Source organism: Cyprinus carpio, chromosome B7, assembly GCF_018340385.1.
Source record: "Cyprinus carpio isolate SPL01 chromosome B7, ASM1834038v1, whole genome shotgun sequence".
NCBI lineage: Eukaryota > Metazoa > Chordata > Actinopteri > Cypriniformes > Cyprinidae > Cyprinus > Cyprinus carpio.
In genome coordinates, this window is record NC_056603.1 from 5,723,250 (window position 1) to 5,739,451 (window position 16,202).

Consider the following 16,202-nt stretch of genomic DNA (forward strand, 5'->3'; position numbering starts at 1 on the left):
ACATTTGTGCTAACCCTTATTTGATATCACATATATTGAATTAGTCTAATCTTGTACTATTTTGACAAAGAAAAAATATATTCCACAAAATATATTTAATTCACCAACAAGAGACACAATAGCTTCTTTTTCAAGTGCAATGTATGGACAGTTAATCCTTAAAAAAATACTAACACTAATGTACCTTGCTGTTAGTATTTGCTAGTAACACTGAATAAAACAAAATCACATCTTATGATTTTAAAGGATATTTACTTATAATTAAGTAAATTTAGAAAACAGCTACATTACATAAACCAATATTGAAAAACATGAAATTCACAGCAATATCACTGCCAGGTTAAATAATTAATCTAATAAAACACTAGAAGTGTATATGAATGTATCAATGAAAAACATAAAAATAGCTACATTGCAAACATGAACTTTGAAAAAGACTAAATTCACACAGCAATGAAATTTCTACCCATCTCAAAACATTTTAAGTGCATAGTAACAATGAGGAAAAGACAAACAATATTACAATGAATATGAAAGAATATTAAACTCACAACAATAACATTGCTAATATATATATATTCTGACATCCCTTCCCCTCTCCGCCGGAAAAACTCGAAGAATCACAAATGTATATATGTGGCAGGTTTAATAGGAAAAAATATAAACGTTTAAAAAAAGGAAATTTAGGAGAATCAGTTAATTGTGAACAACTTATTACCATTGTGTAAATAAAATGTAATCATGTAATCCATAAAAAAGTAATTGTAGTCTGATTACGAGTATTTTAAAAAGTAGTTTACTCTAATAACAAGTACTTGAGTTTTGGAATCTGATTACGTAATCCAGATTACATGTAATCCGTTACTACCCAGCTCTGATTATATATATATATATATATATATATATATATATATATATATATATATATATATATATATATATATATATATATATATATTTCTCATGTATATGAGGCAAGTATTTGATGAGTTTAGGTTATTTTTTTTATGATGTGCTTCCATTCAATGATGGAGACAGCAGAATGCACATATGTTGCTACTTCTGTTTCCTTGTGACTTTAAAATGTGGATGTGAGTCCTGAGAGTTGTAAGAGACTTTAGTTAAAAAAAAATGCAGTTTTCATTCTCATGAACAACTGAACTCTATGTAAACCTCACTAGCTTCCTAACAAAATTACTGGATTCAGGGATTTGCATCTTATACACATCTTCTGCACTTCTGCATTTGAACAGAACAGAGACTAGAACATGTGATAACAGCATTAACAGCAATCATAGAGTGCTTCCACGGATGGACAACTCTAACAACTAACTGGAAGGAAGGCCTGGTTTATTCTTTTTCTCAGATTAATGTTTTCAATGGTGATTTAAATTTCATTGCACTATTCATAATATATTTATTTATACTTGCCCATTTATAACATATACTTCATGATTCTTAATAAATCAGTCAATCAAACTTTATTACAGACTCAAGGTCCAAAAAAAAAAAAAAAAAAACAGACAATAGGACAACATATACAATCCACAGAATCTGCAACACACACTAAAGAGTTACAAAATACAACAATACCAATGTCTCCAGAGCTTTGACTGATAACGTGTAGTGCTAACCCTTATATTTGATAGACCCACAATAACATAATTTTTAGCCAGCAGATAAATCGATATGCAAATGTGGCCAGCTTGACATCCTTCTAATATACTAAGGAAAGAGACAATGACAAGATACAGTATCTAACAAAGAAGTATTATTTTATTCCTGACTGAGCCATAAAGGAGATTCAGCGTTAATGTTTTGTTCAGGGAAAAGTTTGGGGATTTCAATCCAATAAAATAAGAAAAACTGTATGGTGTGATGACATACGCAGTGGTTGTCATGGGAGACGGGACATTGGCGGGAAGTGTGTCGATGAAGAAAAGTGATGCGAGCTGTGAGTTGAATTCATTCCTGAGCTCTGTCAAATAAAAGGCAGTAAAGTTCCAGTTTATGTGTTTGCCTGCATTATGACGTGACGTGACATACATACAGCAAAGTATGGTGACCCATACTCAGAATTCGTGCTCTGCTTTTAACCCATCCAAAGTGCACACACACACAGCAGTGAACACACACACACCGTGAACACACACCCGGAGCAGTGGGCAGCCATTTATGCTGCGGCGCCCGGGGAGCAGTTGGGGGTTCAGTGCCTTGCTCAAGGGCACCTCAGTCGTAGTATAGAGGGTGGAGAGAGCACTTTACATTCACTCCCCCCACCTACAATTCCTACCGGCCCGAGACTCGAACTCACAACCCTTGGATTGCAAGTCTGACTCTCTAACCATTAGGCCACGTCTTCCCCAAACGACTTATTTCAACGGACTCATTCTCAAGAGACGGAAATTTCCTCCTATGGTCTACAGCCCCTTTTATATTTCTGGTGGCAGCGGGCTTGGACGACGTGCACGGCACGTGAGTGAACTTTCTCTTCGGCGGGTATTAATCAGTCTCCACGACGTTGGAGACTGATATCGAGCACAAGATTTCCGCTTTGTGTCATCCATGATGTCTATTTTGCTTTGTTTCAACCGTGGACATATTTGTTTATGGATTTCTCACTGCAGTGTCTGATCACAGGAGATTACAGCGTCAGTTTGACCGGGAACTTTAAAGAAACAGGACAACGCATAGGGTAATCCTTGTTTATTTTGGGACATTTTATTATTGTGGGATACTCTGACTTCTGAACTGTGAACTATAATGAGTGAACCAGACTCAGCACACGATTTGCCTGGCGCGAGTAGATCACATGAAGTGCAGCGCTTTAATGGACATTTTTTGGGCGATGGGAAAGAAGATTTTCTCCACCATGGTGTAGGCAAGTGACTGTGGAGGTTAGCGCTGATTTTGATAATGCCAGGTTAGCAAAGTTTTTGCCAACTTGTCTTGGTGGTACTGCTTTTAATTACTGGGACAATTTGCCTAGTGACATTAATAAATGTCACTAGGTGAAAGAAATAATGAATGCTGTTTTTGGAAAACAAGTTTATATGTCCACATTTTAAAGTTATGTTAATGCACTCACACGTCTGCCTGTCAAGGCTCTCCAAGTTTTCACAGCAGAAATTAGCCATTTGGTGGATGAAGCTTTTCCCACATATGAGGCTAATGCAAAGAATGGGGAAAAATTCTAAAGTTTTTTTTTTTTTTTTTTTTTTTTTTTGCTGGAATTGAACCTTTTCTACAGCTTCACATACATGAACAAGGTGTAGATACACTGGATGAGTCTCACCCGCAACAGTGGAGTTCCTCAGCAGCAGCACTTCCTGCGGGCCACTCAGCTACATCAGGTGACTTCATGAAACTTCAACGGACCTTGGAAAATTTGACAGAGAGAGTGGATCAACTTCAGCTTGAGGTTAACAGACAGAGGAATGCCGGAAGATACAGTTCTTCACCGGATTGACAGCGTCACAGTCTTATCCCGGACGATTTACGTGGGCACACATCAGAACGTCGCAGGTATGACAGACATTAATATACTGACTGTGACTCTTTTTATGAGTGAAATAGACTATCAAACAGGGATACGAGTGGCGATAGGGACTATTACAAAGCACGCAGATAGGAGGACTATCGTGATCAAAGTTCTAGGATGTCACCGGAACGTGGACAGCGCATTAAAGCTCGGGACTCTCTGGATCGTGCTTCTTGTACGGACAATGGTCGAGGCAACAGGTCTTCAGACAGCTACTCAAAGTGGCGGAGTCATCAGTCTCCAAGTCCTGGCCACGTGCTTTTCCAGTCTCCTTCACGTGTTCATCAGCACCAGGCAAACTATCAGTAGTTGACAATGAGGGCCAACTGCCAACTGCTACTGACACCTGGCCCATTGGTAACGTTGTTGAGCATCATGTGACTTCAGACACTGGTCAGGGGGTGACACAAAATGTGGCACTTGTCATCGAAGATGTGTTAATACGAGTGGCGTCTGTACTTCCCGGTCAGAGAGCACCTGTCCATCAAAAGCTCACTATCCAATCAGAGTAGATCACTGTTAAGGCCGCCCCCACGAGAAGTTTGTGTCAAAACACCAAACGAAAACTGCGAAGCGCAAGCGAAATCTGTGGCAATGCATTCAGAATCCACGATTACCGAAAACGAATCTTTGAAAAACATTAACAAAGAATAAGGCATATTTGAAGAGCCTGTTAAATTTGTGCGACTGAGTTAATATTTTTCATTTTCATTGTTTCTTCTTTTGTAATTGCATACATTTTTTGATAGTTTCTGAAAAAGTTACGTTCAGTTTTATAAAGTTACGTTCATTTTTATAGAAGCAAATGTAATTCCATATTCCCCCCTCATGCCATCCAATATATATATATATATATACAGTAACTCATACAGCCCCTGTTAATGAATCAGTCTGTTCCTAAGTGAAAGGATAAATACAAATAAATACAAATACCAATATTTTAAACTTGACCAACATGGTTTCTGAAGTGGTCCTGTCCCCTTGCATTATACAAACTAAAAATATTTTCCTGTGTTCGTCTGAAGAAAGAAAGTCATAAACATCTGGTACAACATGATAGTGAGTAAATAATGAGAGGATTTTCATTTTTGGGTGAACTATTTCTTTGAATAGCAATATGTGATGCAGAGGCTAAAACATATACCAGACAGAATACAAGAATGTGTTGCATTAATGAGGAGAGTCATAGAATTAAAATATACTGTACAACATTAACATTTTGAAAGGCCATTTTTTTGTGTTGTCTATTCAACATCACTGTCTAAGGATAATTAAACTTTAAATTGTTTATTTGAGGTATTTACATTTTTTTTTCTTCTCAGCAAATATTGATAATAATTATTTGTGACTAACTAGATTAATTAATAAGCAAATCATTAGTTATTAAGATTAAAAAAATACTCACTGACAAGTCTTAATTGCTACTCAATGTGTCATATAATGACATAATATCCACTACCTGGTAAGAACATCACAAAACATAAAGTTACAATTTATTTAACATAAAATGTTCATTTATACACTTTTTATATATATTTATTTACACTAATATTATATATATATAAACATTCCCACAAAAATATTAATTGTATTTAAATTCTCATCACTGATTTATTTGCACTCAATCTTGTGTATTTAGCTAATATATTACAGAGCTAATGGCTCTATCAAAACAGAAAGAATAATGAATAAACATTTTACTACCTAAATATGCTTCCTCAGATTTGATAGTAAACTTTTGAAGCCAGACATTTACCTGATGAAAGTCACAACTGAAGTAGAAATGTGTGTGCTTGATGTGTGAAAACAATGATCATTGGTTCTCACATCAAGCACACACATTTGAACTTCTGTTTACCATATTTATTGTGCATAACATAAAATAAAATGTTATGTACTTTTTTTAGATGAAATAAAATTTTAAGGAGTAAAAAGTACTGTTTTATTCTCCAGAGATGTATTCAAGTAAAAGTACAAGTAACCAGTTTAAATTGTACTTGAATAAAGTAAAAATCCCCCAAAATAATAGTTAAGTAAAGTAATCAAGTAAAACTGCTCATGTATTTTACACCTCTGCACTCACATAGACTACATTGCAAAAAGGGCCAAAGCAGAGGTTCTACTTCCTACGCCAGCTGAGGAAATTCAACCTGCCACAGGAGCTGCTGAAACAGTTCAACCATCATTGACTCTGTCCTGTGTTCATCCATAACTGGTTTGGTTCAGCTACTAAATCAGACATCAAGAGACTACAGCGGACAGTCAAGACTGCTGAGAGGATCATTGGTGCCCCTCTGCCCAGCCTCCAAGATCTTTACATCTCCAGAGTGAGAAAAAGGGCTAAAAAAATCACCTTTGACCCCTCACACCCAGCCCACTCTCTCTTCCAACTGTTGCCTTCTGGTCGGCGCTATAGAGCACTGACCACCAGAACAGCCAGGCACAAAAACAGCTTTTCCCGCAGGCTTTATTCAACCTGAACAATTAATCTTCATAATTATACATCGCCAATCACAACTATCATAGTTATCTGACATATGTATATTAAACTGCACACTTTTTTCTTTTTTTTTAAATATATAATAGAGTTATATTACTTCCCTACTGTGTTATTCCTATGTATGTCTGCACTATGTTTCTTTCTTCTACACTGGAAGCTCCTGACGCCAAGTCAAATTCCTTGTGTGTGTAAACAAACTTGTTAATAAAGTTCTTCTGATTTGTTGCAACGCATAAAGGCTCTAACAACAGCACACTGCTTAGGGCAGCTATGGACCATCTACAAAGTATTTGTAAAGGATAAAACGATTAATTGTTTCCCATCGGAATGTTTTGTAGAGTTGACAAAACAAGAGCAATTTGTGCACCAAGGTCTTTGAAATATATAAAGACAAACACTCATAATGCTCACTTGAATTTAAATAAGAATTATTGTAAACAAGATATGTGATAGTGGTCATTATTATATTATTACTATTAATAAATATATTAATAAAACAAAAACAATATTAAAAATCATTATCATTCCATAATCCAGTGGTTATGCAGTAGGCTGATTCCAGGTCCTTGTGACAACATTTTAATGTCTGTTGTTTTCACAGAAGTATGACACCCAAAAAGTACACGCTATTGAAATTAAAACCAATAAATAAATTCCTTTAAAATGAATACACTCTTCTGTATCAACCTGATGGTGTGTGTCTTTGTTACTGTTTTTATACAAACATTTGTATATTTGTTTTAGTCACAGCACTATAATAAAAAACATGGTACTGAAATTCAACCATTAAGACAAAGCTGGCAAAGAGTGTTGTTTTGCAGTTGGTTTGATGAGTTTGAAAAACTAATTTTTATAAATTAATTCATAACACACAGTTTTGTTACATAACTTCAAAGGCTGTGTCTTGTTACAGTGGTTTAAGCCACAGAACTATAATAGAACACATAGCCTACTATAGAAAATAATAATAATAAAAAAATCATAATTTAGTTTAAAATAAATACAATCTTCTACCTTAGTTTCAAAGGCTGTGTCTTGTTACAGACTTCTTAAAGAACATTTTGCAGTTGTTTTCATTGTCAAAAGAGATGCAAAAGTCACGCCATTGAAATTCAAAAATCACTTGCAAAACCTTCCAAAGAGTCGCCAGCATTACTGCCCCCTAGAGGAAGATACATTAAACGAAGGAAAGGAAAGGAAGTTTGACATTAAAACCTTTAATAAATTAATAAAAAATACATACAGTTTTCCATCTTTAAAAGTCGTGTCTTGTTAATTGGGCCTAAAAGAGCATTTCTATGCAGGTTTTTTTCTCATTTGTAAATCAGGATGCATGCTATTGAATTAAATTCAAATCTGTTAATAGATTAATTAAAAATGAACATAGAGTCTTCTGTTTCAACTTCAAAATGTGTGTCTTGTTTCTGATTCTTAAATGAACATTTAAATTCAGGTTTTACTCTCATATATAATTCAGGACACATGCTATTGAATGCAATTCAAATTTCATTTTAATGTTTTGTAAGAGGGATCACACAAAATGCATGTTATATTTTAGTACTGTCCTGAGTAAGATATTTTGCATCAGATATGTTTACATATAGTCCACAAGACAAAATAATAGCTGAATTATGTCAGAAGCTTCAGAAGAAACCTAGATGTTTCCCAGAAGACAAAAAACTATTACAATGTGCTCAAAGAGTTTGTGAGACCTGGAGAGTTTTTTTCTGAAGAATAATGGACAGTTTGACTGCTCAGGACAAATAAGCGACTCGAGAACAACTATTAAAAATAAATAAATAAATAAATAAATAAATAAATAAATAAAGGAATTCAAGTCAAGTAAAGTTGTTTATTTTCAAATAGTTTAATTTAATTCTATAGCATGTGTCCTGAATTACATATGAGAGTTAAACCTGAATTGAAATGTTCATTTAGGAATCAGAAACAAGACACACTCTTTTAAGTTGAAATAGAAGACTGATTTTAGTTTAACTGATTAAAGGTTTTAATGTCAAACTCAGTCAAAACAACTGCAGTATCTTCCTCTAGGGGGCAGTAATATTGGAGACTCATTGGAAGGTTTCACAAACTATTTTGTAATGTCAATAGCATGACTTCTTCATCTCATTTGACAATGAAAACAACTGAAAAATGTTCTTTGAGAAATCTGTAACGAGACACAGCCTTTGAAACTGAGGTCGAAAATTATTTTACACTAAATTACATATTGATTTAATTGTCTATAGTGTGTGTACTTTTATAGTTCTGTGGCTAAAACCACCATCAAAATGTTCTTCTAGGAATCAGTAACAAGACACACCCTTTGGATTTGAGAAATTATAAATGAGAGTAAAACCTGCATGGAAATGCTCTTTTAGGCCCAATTAACAAGACATACATTTTGAAGTTGAGATGGAAAACTGTATGCATTTTAAATTAATTTATTAAAAGTTTTAATGTCAAACTCAGTCTTGCAAATGCAACATGTTCCTCTAGGGGGCGGTGTACTGCACAATCTATGAAAGGCTTTGTGAGCTTTTTGCTCAATCCTTACATTTCAATAGCTTTTGCTGTGTTGAATTTTAGATGTTAATGTATGTGGATGTTTTTTCATGAACCAGTAACACGATACACCCTTTAGAATTGGGACAAAAAAGCATATTTATTAGAAATGAATGGATGTATTTTTTGCCATTTCAAAATCGTGCATATACATGTCAACAACATATAAATGTCATTATAGGAAACAATTACAAGACACTCCCCATAAAGCTAAAATAAAAGAGTATTTGTATTTTTTATTCATTGATGTATGTGTTCACATTATAATTGCATGTGGTGTGCTCTCTCGCTCCCTCTCTCTCTCTCTCTCTCTATAATATATATATATATATATTCAAATGATATCTAACTGTTATTCTATGAACAAGTCATTGAAGATGAGATAAAATGCTGTATGTTTACAAAAATTATGTTAATAGGTTTGATTCAATAGCATGTATTTTTTTTTTTTTTTTTTGAAAGTAAAAGATACATAGAAATGTGGTTCTATGAACCAGCAACAAAACACACCCTTTGAGGTTTAAATGTCAGACTCTGTGTATTTAAAATTAATTTATTCACATTTCTGAATTTTAAACTCAGTCAAAACAACTGCAATGTGCACTGCACATCTTAATAAGCTTTTTCTCAATTTTATACATTTTAATTCAATAGCGTGCATTCTGATTTACATATGATAGTAAAATATGGCTGTAAATATTGTTCTTTGAACAAGTAACAAGACATATCTCTTGAAGTTTAGATATCTAATTGTGTGCATTCCTAATTCATTTATTTAAACTTCTGAATGTCAAACTTGGTCAAGACAAGTGCAATATTCCTCTTGGGACGGTAAACTGCACATTTGTTGTAATGCTTTGCAAGCTTTTTCTAAATCATTCCATTTCAATAGCTGTTGATGTGCTATAGTCTGTGAATAAAACCAATATCTAAATGTTATTGAATGGACCAATAATAAGACGCACCCTTTAGATCTGAGATTTATTTTTTATACTTTTCACAAGTTAAGCATTTAGATGGAATAATTGCCTTTTGCTCTTGGTTTTGCACTTTGCAGACAGTCCCTGTCCTGCACTTTTACATTATAAGGTCTATATTGTTACAATACCTTAAGGCAGATTAAAACAGATAAAACACATTCTGTGATCTCTTCTACATCTGAAAACAATTACAACACAGTATGTTTCTTGTTGTTGTATTAAATCGTTAAAGAACTATTGATGATTTCCAAGGCTGAATCTCAAATGGAATGTCAAACGTCGAACCAACTAACGGTAGAAAAACTCATGTAATTGGCACTGATCTTACATATTGTTGCTCTCCCCTCTAATACATTACAGAGGACAAGAATTACTGCATGCTCAGTTAATATATGAAATAAACAGCGTTATTTAACATTTTAACAACTATTACAAACATAGACGTAATTTGCGAGTGGGACGGGTGGGGCATGACCCCACCACTTTTTGCCAGGGCTGATATTGTCCCTACACTGTAAAAAGGTTGCTGTAAATTTTACAGTAACTTGCTGGCAGCTGGATGCCAGCAAGTTACTGTAAAATTTTTTGTAGTTTTTTTAGTGTATTTTAGTTTGCTGTATTAATGCATGTTGTTTTAATATTTTTATTACTGTTATTGTATTTTTCAATTACAGTACAAGTACTGTATTTTAATATACAGTAATAATACTGTATATTGTATTATTATTTACAGTATGAGTACTGTTTTTTTCATTTACAGTACAAGTACTGTATTTTTATTTAATTAGACTTTTTTGTAGATTTGAGTTTAGCTTCATTTACTTTATTATTACAAAATTAATTAAATTTCAATCTACATGTCACAGGTAAGGTTACAATAAAGTTGATGAAACGGATCTAATCACAGCAGTCAAAGTTTTATTTAACATAAAACTCAAAATACTCCGAAAACAAAGCAACAAAACCAAACACAAAAAGACAAACCAATTAATGAAATTAACAACAGGTGTAACTGATGTTTAACGAATGAAAAACCACTAGCTGTAAACTATAAGTTTTTTACTCCCCAAAAAATTCATAAGTTCTCATGAACGTTTGTCATTAAAATATGCTGTTTCATTGTTTAACATTTAACAAGTTCAAACAAATTTAACATTTAACAAATGTTACAAGTTTAACATTTAACAAGTTCATAAGTTCTCATGAACATTTGTCATTAAAATGTGCTGTTTCATTGTTTAACTATTTCATTATTTAACATTTACTTTAAAAAGTACATTCTACAAATGTGTTTAAATTCATCCTGTGTATTTGTAACATGGCTAAAAATTTAAACATGCTGAAAAGCAGAATAAGCCATTACAAAAATAACAGTAAAAACATGTTTTAGTCGTGTTTTCTTTCAATAATTTTGCCAATCGAATTCAACAAGCTCTCTGATGAAAGATGCCACAAGGGGATTCAGGCTGGCGATTTTTCTCTGCATCCTTTTTCCAGATGCCCGGCTGATCTGTGATTTTGATTTTGGTTTATTCTCAGAATGAACCTGCAAGCACAAGAAAAAACACATTTATCAAACCACTGATTTCCCAACAGTCATAACATGGTGCTGTATGCACTTTGATGTTAATAAAAGCAATATGTACTATATAAATAAATAATTAATTATACATTGTAGACAGATTATAAATAGATTAGACAGATTATAATGAAACTTTGTGAGGTTGCAATTAAAACGATGGACACTTTTTTAGTGATTATAAAGGGACAGCTCTTTGCGTGCTTTCTGCCATGCCAAATCAAACATAGTAGATTATTTTTGCTTTTCTGTTAAAATTAACAGTGGTTTGTGAATTTAGATAATTTATTGGGAATGTTTATGCTGGGATGTGTTGTCTCTAGGCCACTGGTTCTCAAACTTTTTAGAGAGTTGTACCCCCTGAGGCTTTTAACATCCATCTGCGTAACCCCTCTCTGCAGTCACACCTTTTTCAGTAAGGGACAATATTTGCTCCTAATATTTGCTTTTTTTTACATTTACAAATACTTTTATAAAATAAATAATGCTTTAAATAAAAATAAAAAAAATTCAATAGAGAAATATGCAATGATGGTAAAAACAAAGTGATGCTTTAAATATTAAATTAAAACCCCCAGTACGTGGCGACAAGTCACTATCATTATGAGTGAGGCATTCATTCATTCAGTAAGGAAGCAAATGGCTGTAATTATGAATGAATCATTGAATTATTGGCTCTCATAACTTATTCAAAGCCGCAGATTCATTCACAAACACTGCTGTGTGGTGCTGTTCTGCAGTAGCTTTCTTTGTTGGTGTTTTTTTTTGTGGTGAAATATTGTGTATTTTTGTGTTTTTAATGTGAATATCTTATTATTATTAATATTTTTTTTTTTTTGAATTTTTTATAATTAATTTTAAATTAGCAATCGAGTGGATATTCGTATTAAACACAAGAACTCACACGGGGAATTCTTTCGAGTGAGAAACGGTGTATCAATCACTGTCTAATGTTAGCTAGCTATAGGGTTGCCACCTTCCATGCATACTAACGTTAGTTGAAAGTTGTACAGGAGGTTGTATGAACAAGCAGTTACTCTTCAGGTGCTTTAAGGCTAGCAAGTGCAAAGGTAGAAACTAGCTCACTACTCACTAAATAAGGCGTGAAACTATCTAAATCAAAACATTCATTTGGCATTTGATTTAAAAAATAGTATAAACCAGGTGAGTTTGCAAGTTTACCTAGCATGATGGCTGGTTAGCTTTACTAGCGATTAGCAAGCAAATAATATAATACACATTCATTCATGAATATGAGTGCTATTTTTTAATGTTTAATCTGCAGTGATACTGAACTTGCTCAGCCAGCTGTGTCATCATCTTACCCAAACATTGGAGTGTCCGTGCTCAACTTAACTAGCCATAAGGCAGAGGCGGCATCTATGCAGGTGAACCGAACAATGGTGTAATGATTCAGTTCGACTCCCAGACAAGACGATGCTCACCCGACTGGCCAATAGGAACGTGGCCCCGCCCATGACACAATTCTCACAGTGAAAGCAAAATCCTGACAGGAGAGCTAGAAATTGCATCGAGAGCAAAGAAAAGCGTTTCGAGAGAAACACTTTTTTTTTTAGAGAAAATGTTTTCACACTGATAGCAAAAAATATATATTTGAGAGTTTTTTTTCCAAAGTATTTTGAGAGAGATTTTTTTTCTCAGAAATAATTTTACAAATTTTAAATTTTTTATTTTTTTTTGTTTTATGTGAGAATATTTTTTAAAATTTTTTTTTTGTCTAATATTATTATTTTTTGCTATTGGTATGAAAACTTTTTCTCTCAAATATTATTTTTTTCTCTCATGAAATGCTTTTTTGCTATCAGTGTGATAACTTTTTCTCTCAAACTTTTTTTTTTTCTCTCAGATCTTTTATTTTCTCGCATGTAATAAAGACACAATTCTAACTACATAGAAGTGGTCACAGAATAAGAATATGTAAATAACTAAACTTTGACAAAAATGTCAGATAGAACCTTATAATTCCAAGGGGACGATATTACAAAGATTTCTGAAGTATCAAGTGACACTGAAGAATGGAGTAATGATAAAAGGAACACATTACATTTTAAAATATATTTAAATACAAAACAGTTCTTTTAAATTGCAATCATATTTAAAATATGACTGTGTTTCTGATCAAATAAATGCAGCCTAAAAGCTTTAGAATAAGAGCTTGTGATGTACAGCCTGGTTGGATTGGCTGCTGCCTAAAATAATTTACCTCTTTATTAACAAAAAATTAATCTTCAACGTGTGTTCAAGAGAGCAACGCGACACATGCATGTTGTGTTGACACAAGAGCAGACGTTCAGTCAGCTCTCGTGTGTCCGTCTGCTGGTAGATGTTGACCAACTTTAATCTCAGCCATAGTATCCATTAAAAAAGGCATTTTAATAGACTTACCAAGTGCAATCAGTCTTGGGGTACTGGGCAAAGAGAGGCTTCTCTCTGCATCTGTTGGAGTTGCAGTGACCTAAAAGTAGAGCAATTAATAACAAAAGGTTGGGAGAAATTAATTACATATATAGAGAACATACTTGCATCTTGTTTTAAAATACTTTTCAATGTGCTTTCCAATCAAGTTTATGCTTATGTCACTGTGTGATATCTTGTGATACAACCCCTTGACCAGCACAAAATATGCACTTCAAAATACTGTTATAATACAACCTCCGTCTTTAGTGTTGCCTCACTTTTCTTTTCGTCATTCAATATAGTTTGCTGTTAACGTAAAGTTTCCACAGGGTTCTCCTGCTAAGCTAATTTACATTAAAGAGGCAGAGGAAACATTAAGAAAGCTCTCTTTTTTTCTGTCTCACTAACTATTAGTCATATAAGAGTGGTATAATCACCAGCTTTTCCTCATTGAATTGATGTTAGCTTACCAGTTTCCTCAGATGACGGTAACCGCCAGAAAATAACTCCAAGTCACCTCCGACGTTCCGCGGTTCTAACAGCAAAAAGCTTTAAATGAAAACAAAATATTCACTTCAAAATACTATTATAATACAACCTCCGTCTTTAGTGTTGCCTCACTTTTCTTTTCGTCATTCAATATAGTTTGCTGTTAACGTAAAGTTTCCACAGAGTCCTCCTGCTTAGCTAATTTACATTAAAGAGGCAGAGGAGCATTAAAAAAAGCTTATTTTGTTTCTGTGTCACTAAATATCAGTCAATGTAAACTTTAATATTCACCCCGTTGAAGTTGTCATAATGATGACGGCAGTAACCATTGTAACATTACCTCACGCCTTGACAAACAGGCAGAAAAAAAGTCTCTTGACGACAGGAATATTGTCCTCACATTAACAACTCACTCAATTTGCAGCACTGGTTCGTGTTAGGTTGCTGTTAATAAGTGACTGCATTTTAAAATATCTCGGTTTTACATAAAATAATTACAGAAACAATACTAACCTTTTTGTTGAGTCTTTCCTCAGTTGCCCCAACCAACCAAAAAAAAACTTGAAAAGAATTCTCCGTTGTCATTGGTCAGTTTTTTCGCGGGCATTGTCGCTACTGTAAATCGATTTACAGTAGAGAATAATTACAGTACTAAACATATATTTTCCCATAATCCTTTGCTATTTACAGTATTATACTGTTGGCATATTTAACAGTATTATACTGTACATATTATCCGTTAAAAATCCGTTACAGTGTACCACTTTTTGATAGTAATTTGAAAATATCTTGCGGAAAGTATGTATTTAAGGGAAAACAAGATAATAATCTAATTAGGGTGATAAAAAAATAATAATAATTAAACTCCCTACGCATATGCATAACTTGTGCAGTGCAGTAACGACGTGATTTGCAGTTGTCACACTTTTCGTAATGTCATTATAGCATTTTATTTTAAAAATGAAGTGCTTCCTTGTGCTAAGTAGGCCTGCCCTCTACTAAAGATTTTTCTAGTCATCTAGTCACACGTTATATTAAATTGATTAATATAATAATATATTAACCATATTTAAAATATAGGCATTCCATGCTCAAGCTCGCGCATAAAGCAATATCCTCAAAGCACCGGCAAAGGGATTATGAACGTGTCCGGGTAAAATAAGACATTTAAATTATTTATTAATAAACCAGTGCTTTCTGAGTCACCGAATGCCGACGCTGACTCACCATTTCTACATGGACGTGCCTTTAATAGAAATGCACCTTTTCAAACGGACTACAAAATTAAAGAATATTACAAAATCAATTTTTTATTATTCATATAAAAAATAATAATAAACTGTTTTGGTTATATTTACTATTAATTGCAGGTCTCCAGACTGCTCTCCAGACTCCAGACCAACTAAATATTGTGAGCGGTCATACTGGCGCGACCACCGCGTTGTTCAACGCATAAAAGCTGCCATTTATGTTGCATATGAGAAACATCAAATGACAGCTCGTTTAAACTGAGCAGCGCTTCAAGTATAGAGCCTGGTTTATACTCGCCTCGTCAGCAGGAGCACGAAGGTGCATGATGCAAATATTGATGGTTTTCACACTAAAGGAAAAGACCACTTCTTAAATCAGAGAAGGTAAACATGTTGGTATTCTTGTGGGGGGAAGTATAAACCAGGCTCCCCATGTCGCCACCACTTTTCAAAGCAAAGTTACGCCACCGCTTACAACATATTTTAGGTTAACTCCTGCTCAAATCTCCACTGAAGTAGGCCTGAATCCCCTCCCCCACCGGAGATCTCTCATGTGTAGCTAACAAACTCTAATATAAACACTGAATTAAGTCATCCACACAGTGCAGTCACATGACAGAAACCACCACAGGTCCACGAGCTGATGACCAGTCTGGACTATATCCATTTAACACTAATATAAAGCACATAACCAAATCAAAAAAGGTGACAAAGCAAACAAAGGTGAATTACTAGGGAAATTAATCAGGAGAATCTTACCCCAGTTACATAAAATTTGGTAAAAAGTACATTAAAAGTGATTACTGTTGGACCCACAAACATTTCACTTGCACTATGCCATCTAGGTCTCTTTAGTGAAATTTTCATTGCATCATTATAA

The 16,202-nt window shown here is 33.9% G+C and overlaps 1 protein-coding gene and 1 long non-coding RNA gene across 2 annotated transcripts in view; both read right to left on the bottom strand.

Annotated features, from left to right (window-relative positions):
* The window catches only part of LOC109076006 (titin-like), a 74,830-nt gene that overhangs the window by 22,291 nt on the left and 36,337 nt on the right, over nucleotides 1-16,202 (bottom strand). The window lies entirely within an intron of this gene.
* LOC109060465 lies at nucleotides 10,955-14,349 on the bottom strand. Its single transcript, XR_006155077.1, has 3 exons — nucleotides 14,054-14,349; nucleotides 13,572-13,641; nucleotides 10,955-11,132 (listed from the first exon to the last, which is right to left on the bottom strand). It is a non-coding gene; the product is annotated as an uncharacterized LOC109060465 (long non-coding RNA).